Source organism: Hemicordylus capensis, chromosome 9, assembly GCF_027244095.1.
Source record: "Hemicordylus capensis ecotype Gifberg chromosome 9, rHemCap1.1.pri, whole genome shotgun sequence".
Lineage (NCBI taxonomy): Eukaryota > Metazoa > Chordata > Lepidosauria > Squamata > Cordylidae > Hemicordylus > Hemicordylus capensis.
In genome coordinates, this window is record NC_069665.1 from 23,648,541 (window position 1) to 23,665,198 (window position 16,658).

The 16,658-nt window shown below is 45.1% G+C and overlaps 1 long non-coding RNA gene across 1 annotated transcript; it reads left to right on the forward strand.

The window, feature by feature from the left end:
• The first annotated feature begins 54 nt into the window (after positions 1–54).
• On the forward strand, positions 55–16,146 carry LOC128334575 (uncharacterized). Its single transcript, XR_008311326.1, has 3 exons — positions 55–895; positions 15,117–15,277; positions 16,054–16,146. It is a non-coding gene; the product is annotated as an uncharacterized LOC128334575 (long non-coding RNA).
• The last annotated feature ends 512 nt before the right edge of the window (positions 16,147–16,658 follow it).

Here is a 16,658-nt window from a genome sequence, read left to right on the forward strand (position 1 = left end):
GGTCTGAGGAGAGGCTTCCGGGTTATCAGCGCAGCTTTTTCTGTGTGTGTTTGTGTGCGCGCGCGCGCTTCTGGGCGGAAGTGAGCACGTAACACTAGCACTGGTGTGGATTTTGAGTCCAAAGCAGATGAGCATCGGCTTAGCGCGGCTGAGAGGAGGAGAAAAAGACGCATCGGCAGCAACAGCGTGCCTGTTTCCCTATCTTAACTAAAAAAATAAAAAAAAAAAGGCAGGCGCGATGCAGCTTGGCTTCTGCAGCTCGCCTTATGGTGGAGCAAACACTCTCTTATAAACGGAGTTGGAACTGAAGTCGATGGCGCCCATAGAAAAATGAGTTGAAAGGGCGGCGCTCAATGCTCACCCCCGCTTCAGGTTTAGGCAAATGCGTCACTCTGGTTTGTTTGTATCTCTATGTGCTCTCGCGCGAAGGAGGAATTGCGGAGCACGGGCTCTTGACAACGAGGAGAGCCTGCTAAAGAGAGGTGCTGCGGTCGACGCCTTCCCTCTAGCGGCTCCAGGGTGCCATTGCAGCAGGACTCTTCGGTGTTTTCTCCTCTGTCTACTTTGGTTCCCCTTTCAAAGGTGGTGTTTTAATATAGCTTTGTAAATATTATGTGTGTCTGAAAGGAGGCTTAGTTTGGGAAGGGCGGGGTTTGGAGGCTCCTGATTAATACTATATTGTGTTACAGTTTAAAATGCATAATATTTTGTTAAGTGCTTTAAAATAATTTTAGCATATTTGCATAGTTTTTGAATGTTGCCTATAGTTATTTGCATACTGTATATAATGTTAAAATGTTGGTGTGTTTTTTTGGCATGTTTTAAATATATATTTTTTTGCTTGTTCGGACAAGATTGGCTGCTAAAGTTATTCACAACTAAAGTCCACAATGAGGTATTTATCTATTTATTTTTACATTTATATCCTGCTCTTTCTCCAGGGAGCTCTGGGTGGTGTAATCAGTTATTTTTTATCCTCACAACAACCCTAAGAGGTAGTGTAGGCTGGCAGATACGTGACTGGCCCAAAGTTACTCAGGCAACTGAATGAGGATTTGAACTCTGGTCTTCCTGGTCCTAGTCTAATCTCTTCTGCACATTGGCTGCTGAGATATTTTATGTGTGTGTGTGTGTGTGTGTGTGTGTGTGTGTGTGTGTGTATATATATATATATATATATATATATATATATATATATATATATATATAAAAATATAAATTTATTTATTTTAATTTTACATTTTTTATATTCCGCTCTAATGAGGGACATGTTGGTGTGTGTATGGCAGTCTTTCTTTCTTTTTTTCTTTTCTTTCTTTCTTTCTTTTCTTTCTACATGTTGGTAGATAAAAGTAATAACTTAAAGATCCAAATTTTGTATTGGATGGAGCTTTATCTGAGTGCTTTGGGATACGCTCCCTGTCAACAAAAAAGCTTCTCCATCTCTGTTTGCCTTTTAAAAGACCTGCAAGTCACACCTGTTTTCTCAGGCCCTTAATTAAAATTAATTTTAAACTGTTTTAATTGTCTTTATTATGTGTTATATTGTATTTTGGACTGTGTACATCACCTAATGGCTCAGTGGGGAAATGACTTGACTAGCAAGCCAGAGGTTGCCGATTCGAATCCCCGCTGGTGTGTTTCCCAGACTATGGGAAATGCCTATCTTGGGCAGCAGCGATATAGGAAGATGCTGAAAGGCATCATCTCATACTGTGCGGGAGATGGCAATGATGATCCCCTCCTGTATTCTACCAAAGACAGCCACAGGGCTCTGTGGGCGCCAGGAGTCGAGACCGACTTGATGGCACACTTTACCTTTACACCACCTAGAAATACAGATATCAGGCAATATATAAATATGATAAATATATAAATTCAGGAGAACTTGTCTTATGCTCTATCTCTTCCCTTCCTGCCTCTATAAATTTACACAACAGGAGTTCCCAACCTTAGCTTTCTATGTGTTGTTGGACTACAACTGCCATCATCCATTGAACATTGTGACTGAGGATGATGGGAGTTGTAATCCAACAACATCTGGGTAAAGCTAAAGTTTGCTTTTGCCTAGGTAAAGTGTGCCGTCAAGTCGATTTCGACTCCTGGTGCCCACAGAGCCCAGTGGTTGTTTTTGGTAGAATACAGGAGGGGTTTACGCCATCTCCTGCATAGTATGGGATGGTGCCTTTCAGCATCTTCCTATATCGCTGCTGCCCAATATAGTACCAGAGGGGATTCAAACCGGCAACCTTCTGCTTGTTAGTCAAGCATTTCCCCGCTGCGCACTTGTTACGTAAGGAGGACAGTTTTTCTTTTAATCCATTGCTCCTGGGGGGCACATTTTAAACTAGTGGTATTGGATATACTCTATCAAATAGCATTACATCTGTACAACAAAACGCGGAGAGATTTCTTTCCATCGCTGCATCCTGCGTATTTCAGAGGAAGAGGATTGGTTTCCTCGTACTTATCGACAGCGTTTTCTCGCTGTCATTGTTTGCGTTTCAGGTGCAATTTTAACCGTCACTCGGCAGTCTTAAATCCCGTTTGCAAACAAACAGCCAGTCATTAGCCATGAAGAAATGGAGATTATGAGGAGCGTGACGGTAGGGAGAGGGATGTAATGCTGCTGCTTTTGTCATCGCGACGAACGACTGCGACACTCCTCTTTCCACTGCGGTGTTTACACGATTATGGAATCCAGTTCTGTCTGTGGTGTGGTGTTAGTGTCATGTGGGGGAGCATATGTGCTCTGTGACATTGCCATTTCCGTCACACTGTCATGAATCTGTTCACAAAAGAGTCAGCACCAAAGACTGCCTTAGCTGTTAAGGATTTCCAAATCGGGTCCAATTTTTCCTGGATCGAATCCACCTGTGCTGCTCTCCAGTTCTCCTCCTAGGGTTCAAGTGGCATCTTTCCTAACCTACCCCAACTCCATGTACTGTTGTTCATGGAGAGGAGAGCTGATCTTGTGGGAGCAAGCATGAATGGTCCCCTTAGTTAAGCAGGATCCACCCTGGTTCGCATTTGAATGGGAGACTTGATGTGTGAGCACTGTAAGATATTACCTTTAGGGGATGGAGCCGCTCTGGGAAGAGCAGAAAGTTATAAATTCCCTCCCAGGCAGCATCTCCAAGATCGGGCTGCGAGAGATTCCTGCTGGCAACCTTGGAGAAGCTGCTGCCAGTCTGTGAAGACAACACTGAACTAGATAGACCAATGGTCTGACTCAGTATATGGCAGCTTCCTATGTAAGGAGGTGAGCTGGTCTTGTGGTAGCAATCATGAATTGTGCCCTTTGTTAAGCAGGGTCCACCCTGGTTCACATTTGAATGGGAGATGTGTGTAAGCACTGTGAGATATTACCCTCAGGGGATGGGGCTACTTGGGAATTGCACCTAAATGTTTGCGTGCAGAAGGTCCCAGATTCCCTCCCTGGCGTCTCCAAGATATTCTCCTTACGGGATGAGGCCGCTCTGGGAAGTGCAGAAGGTTTCAAGTTCATTTCCAAGATAGGGCTGATAGAAACTCCAGCCTGCAACCTTGGAGAAGCCGCTACCAGTCTGGGTAGACAATACTGAGCTGGATGGAGCAATGGTCTGACTCGGTATAAGGCAGCTTCCTATGTCCCAATGGTCACATCAATGGGTATCACACCCTTGATGTTGTCACTTTGGCCACGTGATGGTATCATTGCTGGGCCATAGGCAATGGTGATGTGAGAGACTGTTGTTGCCCAGATACAGGGTGAGTTCACATAAGGGCTGGCTGGACCATAAGCTGGTCATGTGTCGGTAGCATGATGGTAATGAAAAGTGTGCGCTCCTGGGCTGGGCCCAGATTCCAGTTCTCACACTGGATTCTCAACGTTCACCCAACGTTCTCCACCCAGGGGAGGAAAGCAGGTCTTGTGGTAGCAAGCATGAACTGTTCCCTTTGCTATGCAGGGCTACCTTGGTTTGCATTTGAATGGGAGACGACATGTGTGGGCACTAGATAGAAGATATTCCCCTTAGGGGATGGGGTCTGAGCTCATTGGATGAACATCTGGGTGCTTGCATGCAGGAGATCCTAGGTTCACTCCCTAGCAGCATCTCCAGATAGGGTGGGGAAAACTCTTTAAAAACCTCTTTTAAAGTGGCTCTCCAAACCTCTGTCTGTAGGTTTGGGGAGCCACTGACCATCCATGTAGACAGTACTGAGCTAGCTGGAACCAAATCTATTGGTTCCTGGTTGTAGCCCATGCCATATGTCCCCAGGAGATGGTTCTTGATTTCTCAGTCTCTTTTCAGGTGGTGATTATTGTGCAGCAGTGGCCTTTTCTTTGTGTTCAGTTGAACCTGGAAGTTGATCAGTAATGGCAGTCAAGCTTCCCTGAAAAAATAATTGGACCAGTGTCTACCATTACCACAGGACTTGACAAATCCCAGGCACCAGGGAACCATGGCACCTAGATATTTAACCATGGCACTTAGACTAGGATATTCAGAGGTGGTATTATTTAATAAGATGTCTATTTGTCCTTGGCAGCCCTGTTTCTGTCCTCAGTACATTGCTTTTGTAGGCTATAAAGAGAAGCCCATTCCTCCCACCAATGTTTGTTGCTAAGTCTGGTAATCTTGTCAAATATCCATTGTGTCGTAAATCTGTCAGGCTAGCCAGACGAAGCGTAACAGAGGTAGAAGTAGAACAGCAAAGTCTAACAGGAATAAATTCTCCAAACCAGGTCCAGTCCGAGTCAATCCAATAAATCCAACAGAGTCCAAAGTGAAATCCATGAGCAAGGTCAACACAGTCCAGGGTCCAAACACGGTCAAGGTAATACACGAACACAGCCGATTAGCTCACAGGAAATTGATGTTGCTATCAGCAGGGTAGCTATATTACAGGCATCTTAAATATGCTGACCCCTGGTGCTGTTAATTAAGAGTTGCTGAGTCAGCAGCTTTGCCTGTTGTTCTATGCATGTGGCTCCTTAACTCTTGCTGTCTCTTGGATCGGTGCCTCTCCACAGCTGAGACTGGTCGCGCCTCCTCCGCAAGAGCTGCCTCACCCGGCTCTAACTCATCTTTGTCTCCCTGTGAGTCGGACCCACTCTCCTTTGCAACTTCTGGACCTTGCCCACCAAGGTCTGCTGTCAGCTCTGTCTCCGCCTCCAACTCCTCCTCGGAGTCTTCCAGCATGCCCATCACACATTGTCTGGCTTCTAAATGTTAGTATTTTGTATAGATTATGGCAAGGGGAGCCTGTGTTCACACATCAGAACCTTTGCAAAAATGAAAAGCAAAAACTCAAACAAAAGCTCAGCCTTGTTAATATGCATTTATTAAAATCTACTTTTTACATGTAAGATTAAAATCTACTTGTCAAACAAGCAGGGAGGTCATATCACATGATGAATTGTAAATAGGATTTTATGATCGGCCCAGTCATTTAGCTGCCAGATTTACAGTGTGTATCAAGTGTGTGTCTTTTCTCTTTCTTTTAAGAACCTATGCTCCTCAACATATAGTTTTTTCCCCTAGAGAAAGCCAGTGATGAATGGCCACATCTTCTCATGCATTTATCCACTTGGTGGTGTAATATGCAAAGGAAAAACGACGTGCCAAATTCAGCATTTCCGCATTAATGAAATGTGGATTTCTATTTCAGATAACATAACTTACTCGATTATTTAATAATGCTGGAATTTGTTAGAAGTCTGGCTATGCTGCTGGATTATTAGGTAAAGGAAGAAATATACTTTAAAACAGTGTTTTCTGGGATGCTCTGGAATACTTTTGCTTTGAGTTTATCCAATGATAAGTTAAACACACACACAGGTTAAACACACACAAAATGTGTATGTATGTGTGTGTAAGAGAGCTGGTCTTGTGGTTGCAAGCAGTGTTCCCTCTAAGGCGTGCGCGTGCTCACATATGTTTGGATGTCTGCTCAGTTCATTTTAGATCCCACTCAGGTTGAATCAGGAAGGCCTCATTCTGAACACATGTGTGCACACACTGCCTCGATACTGCGGCTCAGAACAAAACTCATTCTGCACACAGATGAAAAAAACACTGGCAGCAAGCATGAATTGCTTCCTAGCGCTCTCTCCCCCACCTCTTTAAAAAAAATTGTTTTAAATTTTGTACACCACCTAGGGATTTACATACCACGTGGTATAAAAATGTGATAGATAAATAGATAGATAGTCCCCTTTGCTAAGCAGGGCCCTCCTTGGTTTGCATTTGGATGGGAGACTTCATGTGAGCACTGTAAGGTAGTCCCCTTATGGGGGAGGATGGGGCTATGGCTCATTCTCCTATAAACTACTAGCCTTCCAGAAAGCTCAGTTGGACTGAGCATGGTACTAATAATGTCAAGGCTGTAGATTTGAGTTTGGCACCTGAGGCAGATGGGACCTACGCTTTAGGGCAGGGGTGGGCAGGAGCTCCCGGCCTTATCTGAAGTAGATCTTCAGCTTGTTTCTCCCTCCTTCCCATTGCAGCCAATACTGTACATCTGACTGGCTGGCTGAATGGGGCATTGGCCGCCATTTTTAATCTCTCTTTCTATAGATGCTCAGGGCTGCTTGAGAACCTAAGAACAGCCCTGCTGGATCAAGCCCAAGGCCCATCTAGTCCAGCATCCTGTTTCTACTTTCTTTCCAGTTTCTTCCCCTGAAAAGTAGTCTCCCCTTGCTCTCTTGCTCTCCTGCCCTGCAGCAAAATTCTTCTGGAATTCAGGGGGTTTGATGCCAAAGTCCCCTGTTCAAACTGAGCAAAGAGACACCTTTTTAACATGGCGATTCTCTTTATTGAGCAGGGGGAGAGTAACTGGCCCTCTCCACCCCTAGCACAGGACCTCCAGTGACTGTGGCTGGTGTCTATCTTGTGTTTCTTTTTAGATTGTGAGCCCTTTGGGGACAGGGAGCCATCCTTTGTTTGTTTTGTTTATTATTTCTCTATGTAAACCACTTTGGAAACTTTGGTTGGAAGGCAAGGCAAATATAAATATTTGCTGCTGCTGCTGTTCTGTTGATGTGCAGTTTTGTACAAGCTACCATTTGGCAACTCCCACCTCCCCAAGCCGCCATTTTGTGATGGCTCTGCCTCCCCAAGCTGTGTTGGTTCCCATGACTCGGGTTGTGGGGTGGGGGAGCCTTAAGTCTGCCAGGTCTTGGGAGCCTTAAGTCTGCCAGTGGTGAATCTCAGCCCTTGTATGCCCCAAGTCCCAAGTTCCATCACCCATTAAAAGATCTTTGGTCATGGTTGGGGGGAAACCTGATGATGAAGAGCTCCTGCCAATCTGAGCAGACAGAGCAAGGCTGTGTGGGCTGATGGCCTGACTCAGGATATGGCAGTTCCGTATGTTAAGCTTCTCAGATCCAGGATCTTGCCTTTGATCCCAATTTTTTGTTTAAACCATATATGCCCATTTTTCTCTTTGTGTCTGATCACTAAAGGGAAGTCCGGCCTCCTGAGTTCTTAATAGCAGTATAGAATACAGCATGCTGGCTGATGCAAGTTGTCCGCAAGGGTGGGAAAAGCCTCACCTGCCAAAATATCTCCTTCTGTACTCCTGTTAATAATAGCTTGTAAAGTAAAGTTGTGCCGTCGAGTTGGTGTCAACTCCCGCAGGGCCCATGTGGTTGTCTTTGGTAGAGTACAGGAGGGGTTGACCAGTGCCTCTTCCCGCACAGTATGAAATGATACCTTTCATCACCTTTCTATATCGCAGCTGCCTGATATAGGTGTTTCCCATAGTCTGGGAAATATACCAGCGGGGATTCGAACCATCAACCTCTTGCTTGCTAGGCAAGTCATTTCCCTCCTGCGCCATAATAGCTTGTATCTTGGGTTTATTTCCTACTCCCGAGGCACATCTTTTGCAAGAACTGGTAAGTAAGTTAGAGGCCCTGCAGCTTTGCCCCTTGTGGACACTGCCATCAGTACGATGTTGCACAACAAAGCCAAAGTATAGCCATTTGACATTTTTTCCCCATGAATGAAAATACGCACCAGTGTGGAAATGCACCCTAAACGTATAGGGCAAACTTGTTCCCACTCAGTGCAAATCACTGAATTGCTTAAAGTGGGTGATTTATTTCTTTGACAGCTGGGTGTCCTTGTCCCTCAGAACTGGAGTATACACCTACCCTAATGAACAACAAAAATCTGATATAATAGTTAATAATTGGTAATAATACTGCTAATAATAAATGCACTGTATTTGTTAGCCACCCATAAACAAGTTGTTCTCTGGCTCATAACAACATGACAATAAAAAACACCAATAGATGTTTATCAATAGATAAAAACAAGTACACCAAGAAAAACCAATCACAACACACACACAAAATACAATGCAAAACATTTTTTAAATTTTAAAATAAATGTTTAAAAGCCTGAGTGAACACAAACCTTCACCTGGTGTCTAAAAGAACAAAGTGATGATGACAGGTGAGCCTCACTGGGGAAGCTATTCCATAGACAAGATGCCACCACCACCCACCAAGGGTGATCTCCATTCACTTTTCCACATCACCTTAAGTGTGATCTGGATGTGGCACTGTAGTCTTGGTTTGGGGTTTTGTGGGGACTTTTGCATGCATATATTCACCAATGGTCTGTATAAATCCCAAGGAGTGTCTATCAATAACTTAGCAAGAGTGCCATTGTGCTACTATGGAAACCGGTCATGCAGTTCTTGGTTTACATATTAGCGGAGAACTCAGGCTTTAGGAATGCATAGTTGACATGTGTAAGGCTTCACCACAGTGTGAATTCCTTTTAACGTCAGTTTCTTTTAGAGCGGATTAATTGCCACAGATGCTAGAGATCCTGGAAATAGCACTGAACAAGTGAGTGAGAGAGCACACACACACACACACACACACACACACACACACACACACACACACACCAGATATTACTTTCAATTGTTACCCCCCAACTTTTAGACTTTCAAATAATATTTGTCTGTCTATCTATCTATCTATCTATCTATCTATCTATCTATCTATCTATCTATCTATCTAGTTATTATACTGTTCAATGGAACATCAGCCTAGTAACATGTGCACACAACTTATGCAAATTTAAAATAGTTCTTATGATGTTAGATGGGAGTAAGCCCATTATTCGCGATGGACTTATTCTCATGTAACATTTGCACAGTTTTTCATTTGTGCAGTTTTGTGGGCACGCCTCGTGACTAGGCTGATGTACTTTTGTGCAGTATGTCAGCCATACACACAGTCCCATGTAAATGTATGGATGTGGGTTTTTGTGTGTGGAATGCCGCCTTTGTTGCTCTTATTATTATTTGAAAAACATGGTCCAACTGGACATTCGTGGACAGTCCAAGACATTTTGCTGCCTGAGGCGAAGGAAAATATGATGACCCCCCTCCCCCCCCCACAAAAAACACCCCACAAAACTGTGGGTGGATGCTCAACCATCTCAGACTGCAAGACTGAGGTAGTGCCAGTGACGAAACACAAATATAGGGACATAGGAAGCCTCCTTATATTAAGTCAGACCATTGGTCCATATGGCTCAGTACTGTTTACAGAGGTGCACCTAGGTAATTTTGGAGCCTGGACCGAAAGGCCTTTGGTGCCACCCGCCACCCCCGCAAATTAAGCATCATAATGCTCAATCGGGCGACCACACCACCCGGGGCAGACTAAAGATTTGGGGGCCCCCAGGGGCTGTGGAGGCCCTGAACTTCGGCCCCAAAGTCCAGAGGTAAGAGCACCTCTGACTGTCTACACAGTCTGGTAGCAGCTTCTCCAAGGTTGAAAGCAGGAGTCTCTCCCAGCCCTATCTGGGAGATGCCACTGCCAGGGAGGGAACGTGGAACCTTCTGCATGTAAGCACATCCCCTAAAGGTAGTATCTTACAGTGCATAGTATCTTACAGTGCATAATCAACTTGTGGAATTCTCTGCCACGAGATGTGGTGACAGCTAACAACCTGGTTGGCTATAAGAGGGGTTTGGATGACTTCATGGAGGAGACATTTATCATCAGCTGCTAGTCGGAGGGCTACAGACCACCTCCAGCCTCAGAGGCAGGATGCCTCTGAGTATCAGTTGCAGGGGAGTAACAGCAGGAGGGAGGGCATGCCCTCAATTCCTGCCTGTAGGCTTCCAGCGGCATCTGGTGGGCCACTGTGTGAAACAGGATGTGGGACTAGATGGGTTTCCTTGGGCCTGATCCAGCCGGGCTGTTCTTACGTTCTTATGCTCACACATGCCATCTCCCATTCAAATGCAAACCAGGGCAGACCCTGCCTACCAAAGGGGACAGTTCATGCTTGCTACCACAAGACCAGCTCTCTTGTCATCCATTTGCTGTCCTCTGTGCCCTTTCCTGCACCAGCAGCTGAGGCAGCCATCTAACTCTGCCCCATGGGAAGGCTGCCCCTGAAAGCATGACTTTGAACAAATTCTGGTTGCCAAAACCCCAAATTGCCCATCTACATTCTCCCTCTCCCTCTGCAATGTCTAGGAGAATTAAACTGTGACCTGATCTCACAATGCTCTGCATTGCTCGGTCCCATCGTGGGCTAAAAACAGAGAATGTTGTGACATCAAAACACAGTTAAGTTCTAACAGACATCACAGACCAGGAATTGGATCTCCTTAGGCTTTTTTCAGCAGCAGGCATGTTTAAGCTAATGCCTAGATTGGGACAAACTTGTCCACTTGTTAAAAAGTGGATTGCCCTCCTGGGACAGAAGCCATTAGCAGAAATAAAAACCCACCCCATCCCCAAAACCCAGTGCAAGCAAGGAAAACCTCCAGACCCTCCCTGTAAAGTAATGTTAAGAAAAACCGGCTTACCTAATGGAATCCTGCACAAATTGCACAAACGATCTCTTCATTGCGCTCTCAAGCAATGCTTCTCTGTTCCTATTTGCCATCCCTCTGTTTATAGACCCAAGAATAAATTTCTCCTCTTTCGCTTTAGCAGTTGCACTGCTGGGAGTTCACGTGAAGTTTGTTACTTACCATGACCCTCAGCCATTTTTTGAAACGACTGCTTTCAAGGATTAAGCGCTTCCCCGCCATAGGAATGATGCATTTCCCCCCACCCCACCCCTACAAATATAACCTTGAACTTAGATGTATGAAGGAAGCTTGCCAGGCAATTTCACTCTCCTCTAGCATTCTGTTGTAATGCATCTACCTTTCTTAGTATGCATTTGTAACATTAAGACTTAATCTTTATTTTGAATAAAGAAATCCTACTATTCATCCGCTGGGTATCCCATACAGATGACTTCTGATTTCTGGGCGTCTCCGAGGCTGGGTTCAAACATAACGCAGAACCAGAGGAGATTCCCAAAGCCCGAGATACGGAGGGAACTTGAAAGTGGTGCTTCAGACAATCACAGATCTTGGTTTGTTTTATCCATCCATCCCACACATGGCATTACATATACTTACATATATGTATGTATATATGTAATGCCTGTGTACATGGTATTACATATAAATAATGTAAAGCTGGCATACTTGGAAACGTCTGCTAGTACCGGAGTCTGATCATCGGATGGTTCGGTTGTGTGGGTTGAGGTTGTATCAGAGATCTTTCCATTCTGTTGGCCAAGAATTGTGCTTAATAGAACACTTGCCCATTCTTTCAACAAGGACACAGAGTCACCTATTTAATTGCTTTGTGCTTCCCCTTTCCTGAGCCCTGGAAAGTTCAAAGGTATTTTCTTTTGGAAGAGAGATCGCTGGAAATTTAATGTGTGTGTGTAGTCAAACCAACAAACCGGACGATGTGGGGGTGGTTTCCTACTTAGCTTCCTTTTTGCTTTTGCTTTTCAAATGACACACATCCCTTTGAATTCCACACCATTTCCTTCTCTTCCTCTCCACTTCCCCTCTCAAGTGCTCTTCAACTTAATCAAACTAAACAACTGTTAGATGTTTATTATTATCTATTATTGTTCTTTCAATGATACAAACCAGATTTTTTTTTCAGCTTGAAAAACTGCTCTGAATTGGGTGGGGTGGGTGGTTTCATGACTGTCACAAGGGCCAGCCAATCAGTGTTGTGCATAGCTCCTTCATCTGCATGCAGGAAGAACAAGACATTTCCCAGAGTTTGATGCAGGGAAGAAGTTTGTACGTCTGATCAAGGGGCAGTAAAAGTGTTTCGCTTGTAGGCTTGCCACTCAGATTGCATATGTCTGGACAGGGAGATGCTGAAAGGCATCACCTCAGACTGGATGAGAGATGGCAATGGCAAACCCCTCCTGTGTTCTACCAAAGACAACCACAGGGTTCTGTGATCACCAGCAGTCGACACTGACTTGACGGCACACTTTAAGGCTGCTCTCACGATGGTGAACTGGGGGGAACAAGCATCCTATCCTTCTTCAGGAGCTGTGCAGGCTTCAAATGTTTGGTTGTCTGTCAAAAAAACATAGGTAGGAGGAGTGGGAAGTGATCATCTGGGGGGCAGGGGCAGGGGCAGGACTCATTATCTGTGGGGGTTCTGTTCCCGCATATTACTGCAGATAACGAAACCGCGGATATTGAGTTATTGAGTCTACGGAAACGTGAGGGTTAGGTTCTCGTACTAAAAAAACACACCACAAACCTGTCACAAAAACAGGGCCAAAAAGGGCCATACCATGCTCTGCAGGTCTCCTGGCATCCAGCAATGCCCCAAATGGTCCAAAAAATCATGGATTCCTCCCACAAATTTTTTTTTTAATGCTGAAATGAGCCACAAAATGGCGGCTGGAAATGATCTCCACAGTAACTTCTGGCCCTCTAGGAACCACAGATATGTGGATTTTAACCATTTTATATCCGCGAATAATGAAACCGGGTGTCAATTAGACATCCGTGAATACACAAAACCACAGATACAGAATCCGCGTATCATGAGGTTCTCCTGTATTTTTTTGCTGACAGGCAGCCAAAAATTGGGAACATGAGCAGCTCCCGAAGCTAGGCATTTTGCTCATCCTACCCAGTTGACCATGGTGGGAAACCAGCCTCTTGTCTCTCTTTCATCATCTGCTACTGTTCCTCTTGCCGCTGTGCCCAAGAGAGAAGGCCGTTTCTCCCGTTTGCATGACAAAGCAATTGCCACAACTTAATACTTCAGTGTCTGGCGGAGTGGGGGAGGAAAGCGGCAGGAGCACTGCTCTCTAACAAAGTACTCTGACAATCTTGGAGCTTAGTTGTGCTGATGTGTCGGACTAGGAGGGCAGTCCAGAGCAGGAAAGGGCAGAGAGGGGCGGCTTTGCTCGTGATACCAAGATCAGAAGAGTGCAAGAAATGAAAGCAACGGGAAGAGAGAAAATGAGAGAGGAAATAGCGTTGGCACCTCCTCATAATGATAGCAACCTCACTCTTAATATGTCCCCCACCCTTCCTCTGACATTGGAAGCGACAGAACATTTTTTTCCCCCTAACAGAATGTTTTTCTACATTTTCTTCCCATTTTTTTCCCATTGCAACTCTTGTTTTTTTATTGCTGAAGAAAAAGGTTCCAATTAAGCATTTCAAAGTACAGAATTGTATTGATGTCATTATAAGGCAGGTCACAACTATTTCCTTTATTGTCCTTTGCTACTTCCATGCTGAAGTCTTCTATAACTACACACTTCTTGGCATCCATGTAAATCTAGGGAATTTTTTAAAAAATGTTTTCCTCCTTGCTTTAATGAGAAAACTCAAGGGGGCGAAAAAGGGTAATTTGAAAAGAATTGAGAAATACCTACATAACAACAGTTACAAAACTTAGGGTAAGCAGTTGACAAAACCCCCATCCCAGCAACAACATTAAATCATCGAAACATAGTCATCAGACACGTACCACCCAAAGGTTCTTGGTATGGCCACGTCTTCACCAAACAGCAGAACATTAATTATGATGAATCTACCCACCTGACTAAATCGACTGGGAGGGCTCTGCTCCGCGTGTCGACACCTGCTGAGACCTGTTTGTTGAGCACGCAGGGCAGGGCCTTCTCATTTGTTGCCCCCAGACTGTGGAACTTGCTCCCAGTTGAGACCTATATGGCTGTGCACGGAACCACAGAGGTGTGGTCCGGCACTGGGGGGAGTGTGGTTTTAAGGGCGGGAGAGGGGGTAGTACTTACATACCCCCGCCACTCTTCCCCCTCCGGCGCTCAACTTTGCTAAAACGTTTTTGGGGCGGCAGACTTCCTCCCTGCCGCCCCAAAAACGTTTTAGCAAAGTCGAGCGCCGGAGGGGGAAGAGCGGCGGGGGCAGGTAAGTACTACCCCTCCGCCCTTAAAGCTACACTCCCCCCGCTCCGGACCGGCCGAATTACAGACCGGTACGGAGGCTTCTTGCATGGCCCCGGACCGGTCCGTGTACACCCCTAATGGTAAACCCCTTCTGTATTCTACCAAAGACAACCACAGGGCTCTGTGGGTGCTAGGAGTTGACACCAACTCAACGGTGCAACCTTACCTTTAGTCAACAACAACTGGGAATCCCTGTTACAGAGAACACTGGTCAAGAGTCCTGGTTTGAATCGAGAGCAAAGCCAGCCAGTTTGCAAGGGCTTGGGGATATTCCTGTCCTGTGGGGGTGTGCTTTTCTTTGGGTTTCTGCCTCATCTGGTGACTTCTGGCTGTGCTAAGTTTAGAGATGTGAAGGCCATCTCCCATCAAGGGGGCAGTCCTCTACTCTCTCTCTCTATTCCTAATGTCCCTAGTGGCCAATAGGAATTATAAGTGCTGAGAGTCGATGCTCATGGAGACGGTCTCCAGCATTTACAGCCCCTCCAGACAAGCCAGGATTAGTTGCTCGGAAGAGTTGGTTCTTGTGTTTTTTTTGTGCATGTATACCCTGCACTGCAAGTTAGCTGTGTTTGGACTGGGAAGGATATAGCCCAAGAGTAAGCCTGTTTACTTAGAAGCAACTCTCAGTGTAACAGTACATGGAGCCTGCCCAATCTGTGACACTTTCCCTCCCAAATAAGTAAAGAATCCTTTTGTCAGGGTGGTGAAGCCAGTTCCTTGCTTGCTCTTACTTTTTTTTTTGTTTTGCTCCCAGCCCAGCAGCAAAGATTGGCAGTATCAATAATATGTAAATCTGTCTTTTAATATTTTCTCTCTCCCTAGAAATGTTTGACATCACCCAGGGAAAATAACAGACGCCGTTAATGTAGCTGCAGATCAGAGCATTCTCCTTTATTCCCCCTTTTCTTCTTCTTAAGCTCATGAATCATTACGTCCTGACACTGCGCAGAAATGTTTCCGGCTGGAGCTATTTCGTGTTGCAGGTTTGTGGGAAGGAGGAGACAATTGCAGTTCGATGCACCACCAGGGTTCCTTAACTTCTGTTGTTGCAGTCCCAGATAAAATAGCTGTGCGTGTTGCTCACGTGTGTTCTGCTGCGGTGTGTGTGCGCGTTGCTGTGTGCGTTGCCAGCACAAACGTTCCTCCCTGCAAAAGCTTCAGAAATGCCAAATGAAGTGCTTAATTATATAATTACCAAACAGAAAGCCTCGGGTTAAATTCATTAGTGTTGCCCGATTGTTTTTAGCAATCCGGTGTGTCCCCCCCCCTTTTTTTTTTTTGCTCCTGGTAATGGGAACATGTGGCAGCAGAACGTGCCCATCTCTGTGCGATTGCCTAGGTGTTCTTGCGACTTTTTTGAGGGTGACACATGAAAGACAAAACCCCAGATCAACAAACCTTCCAGCTGGCCATTGTTGCTTTGAAGAAACTGTTTCAATCACTTTACTTTGTCTTTATGTCAGTTTGCCAGATGGCGTGGGTCTTTCTGAGGTCCTGTACCAACGGGGCTCACAGAGCTCTGTTAAAGCTTCAAAGCCGCTTTTTAATCTTCGCGAACATCACAGGGGCTGCAAAAGTGTCTGGGCTCCCTGAAGTCTCCCCTACAAAAGAGGCCAAGCGGGCCTGGAAATGAAAGGAAGATAAAGGGATTGCCGGAATAAGAAACAGAGGGAAAAGAGCAGTAGTTAGTCTTTCTTGTAGCGTTTCAAAAGAAATTCTAAGACAAATTATGGCTCTGGGTGTTTTTTTTTTCCAAAAGGACTGATGCCGGGAGAGATGCTGAGGCAGAATATTTTGACCCGAAGAACCCTTAACCTTGTATGAAGAAAGCCAAGCTAAAAACAATAAACCGTCTCTCTCTTTTTCTTTCTTTTACAACATCTTAAGAAAGTGTCCCTTGCATAATTATTGGCTTGCATGCAAAGTCGGAAGGGAAAGGGCTGTGTTCTCCACTCACCTTGCCAGCAGCGGTGTTAATAATGAGGTCCTGGTTTTTTGGATTTTTTTAAATTTTAGGTTGTGTTTTTTAAAAGACACCTCTTTCCTCCGTCTCTGTCTTCATCGCCACAACAAATGATGTTGCCCTCAGATGTTGCTGACATTTGACAGTGGTTGTGTTTATTCGACGTGGCACTCCATCTGAAGGAGTACATCTTTCTTTTTGTAGATAAAGAGCTGCCTGTTTATATGCCTCCTTAAAATGCCTCGCTTCATCTTCTGCTCACAAATAAGTGCTTCCAGTGCCTTCTGTGTGCTCCGCATTGAAAACTGGAAGAGGTGGCTTTTAGAATTGCATTTAAGGTTCTACAAAATGGCGGCTGCACTGTGTGAGCTGAGCTTGACCACGCGGAAGCTTCCAGCACA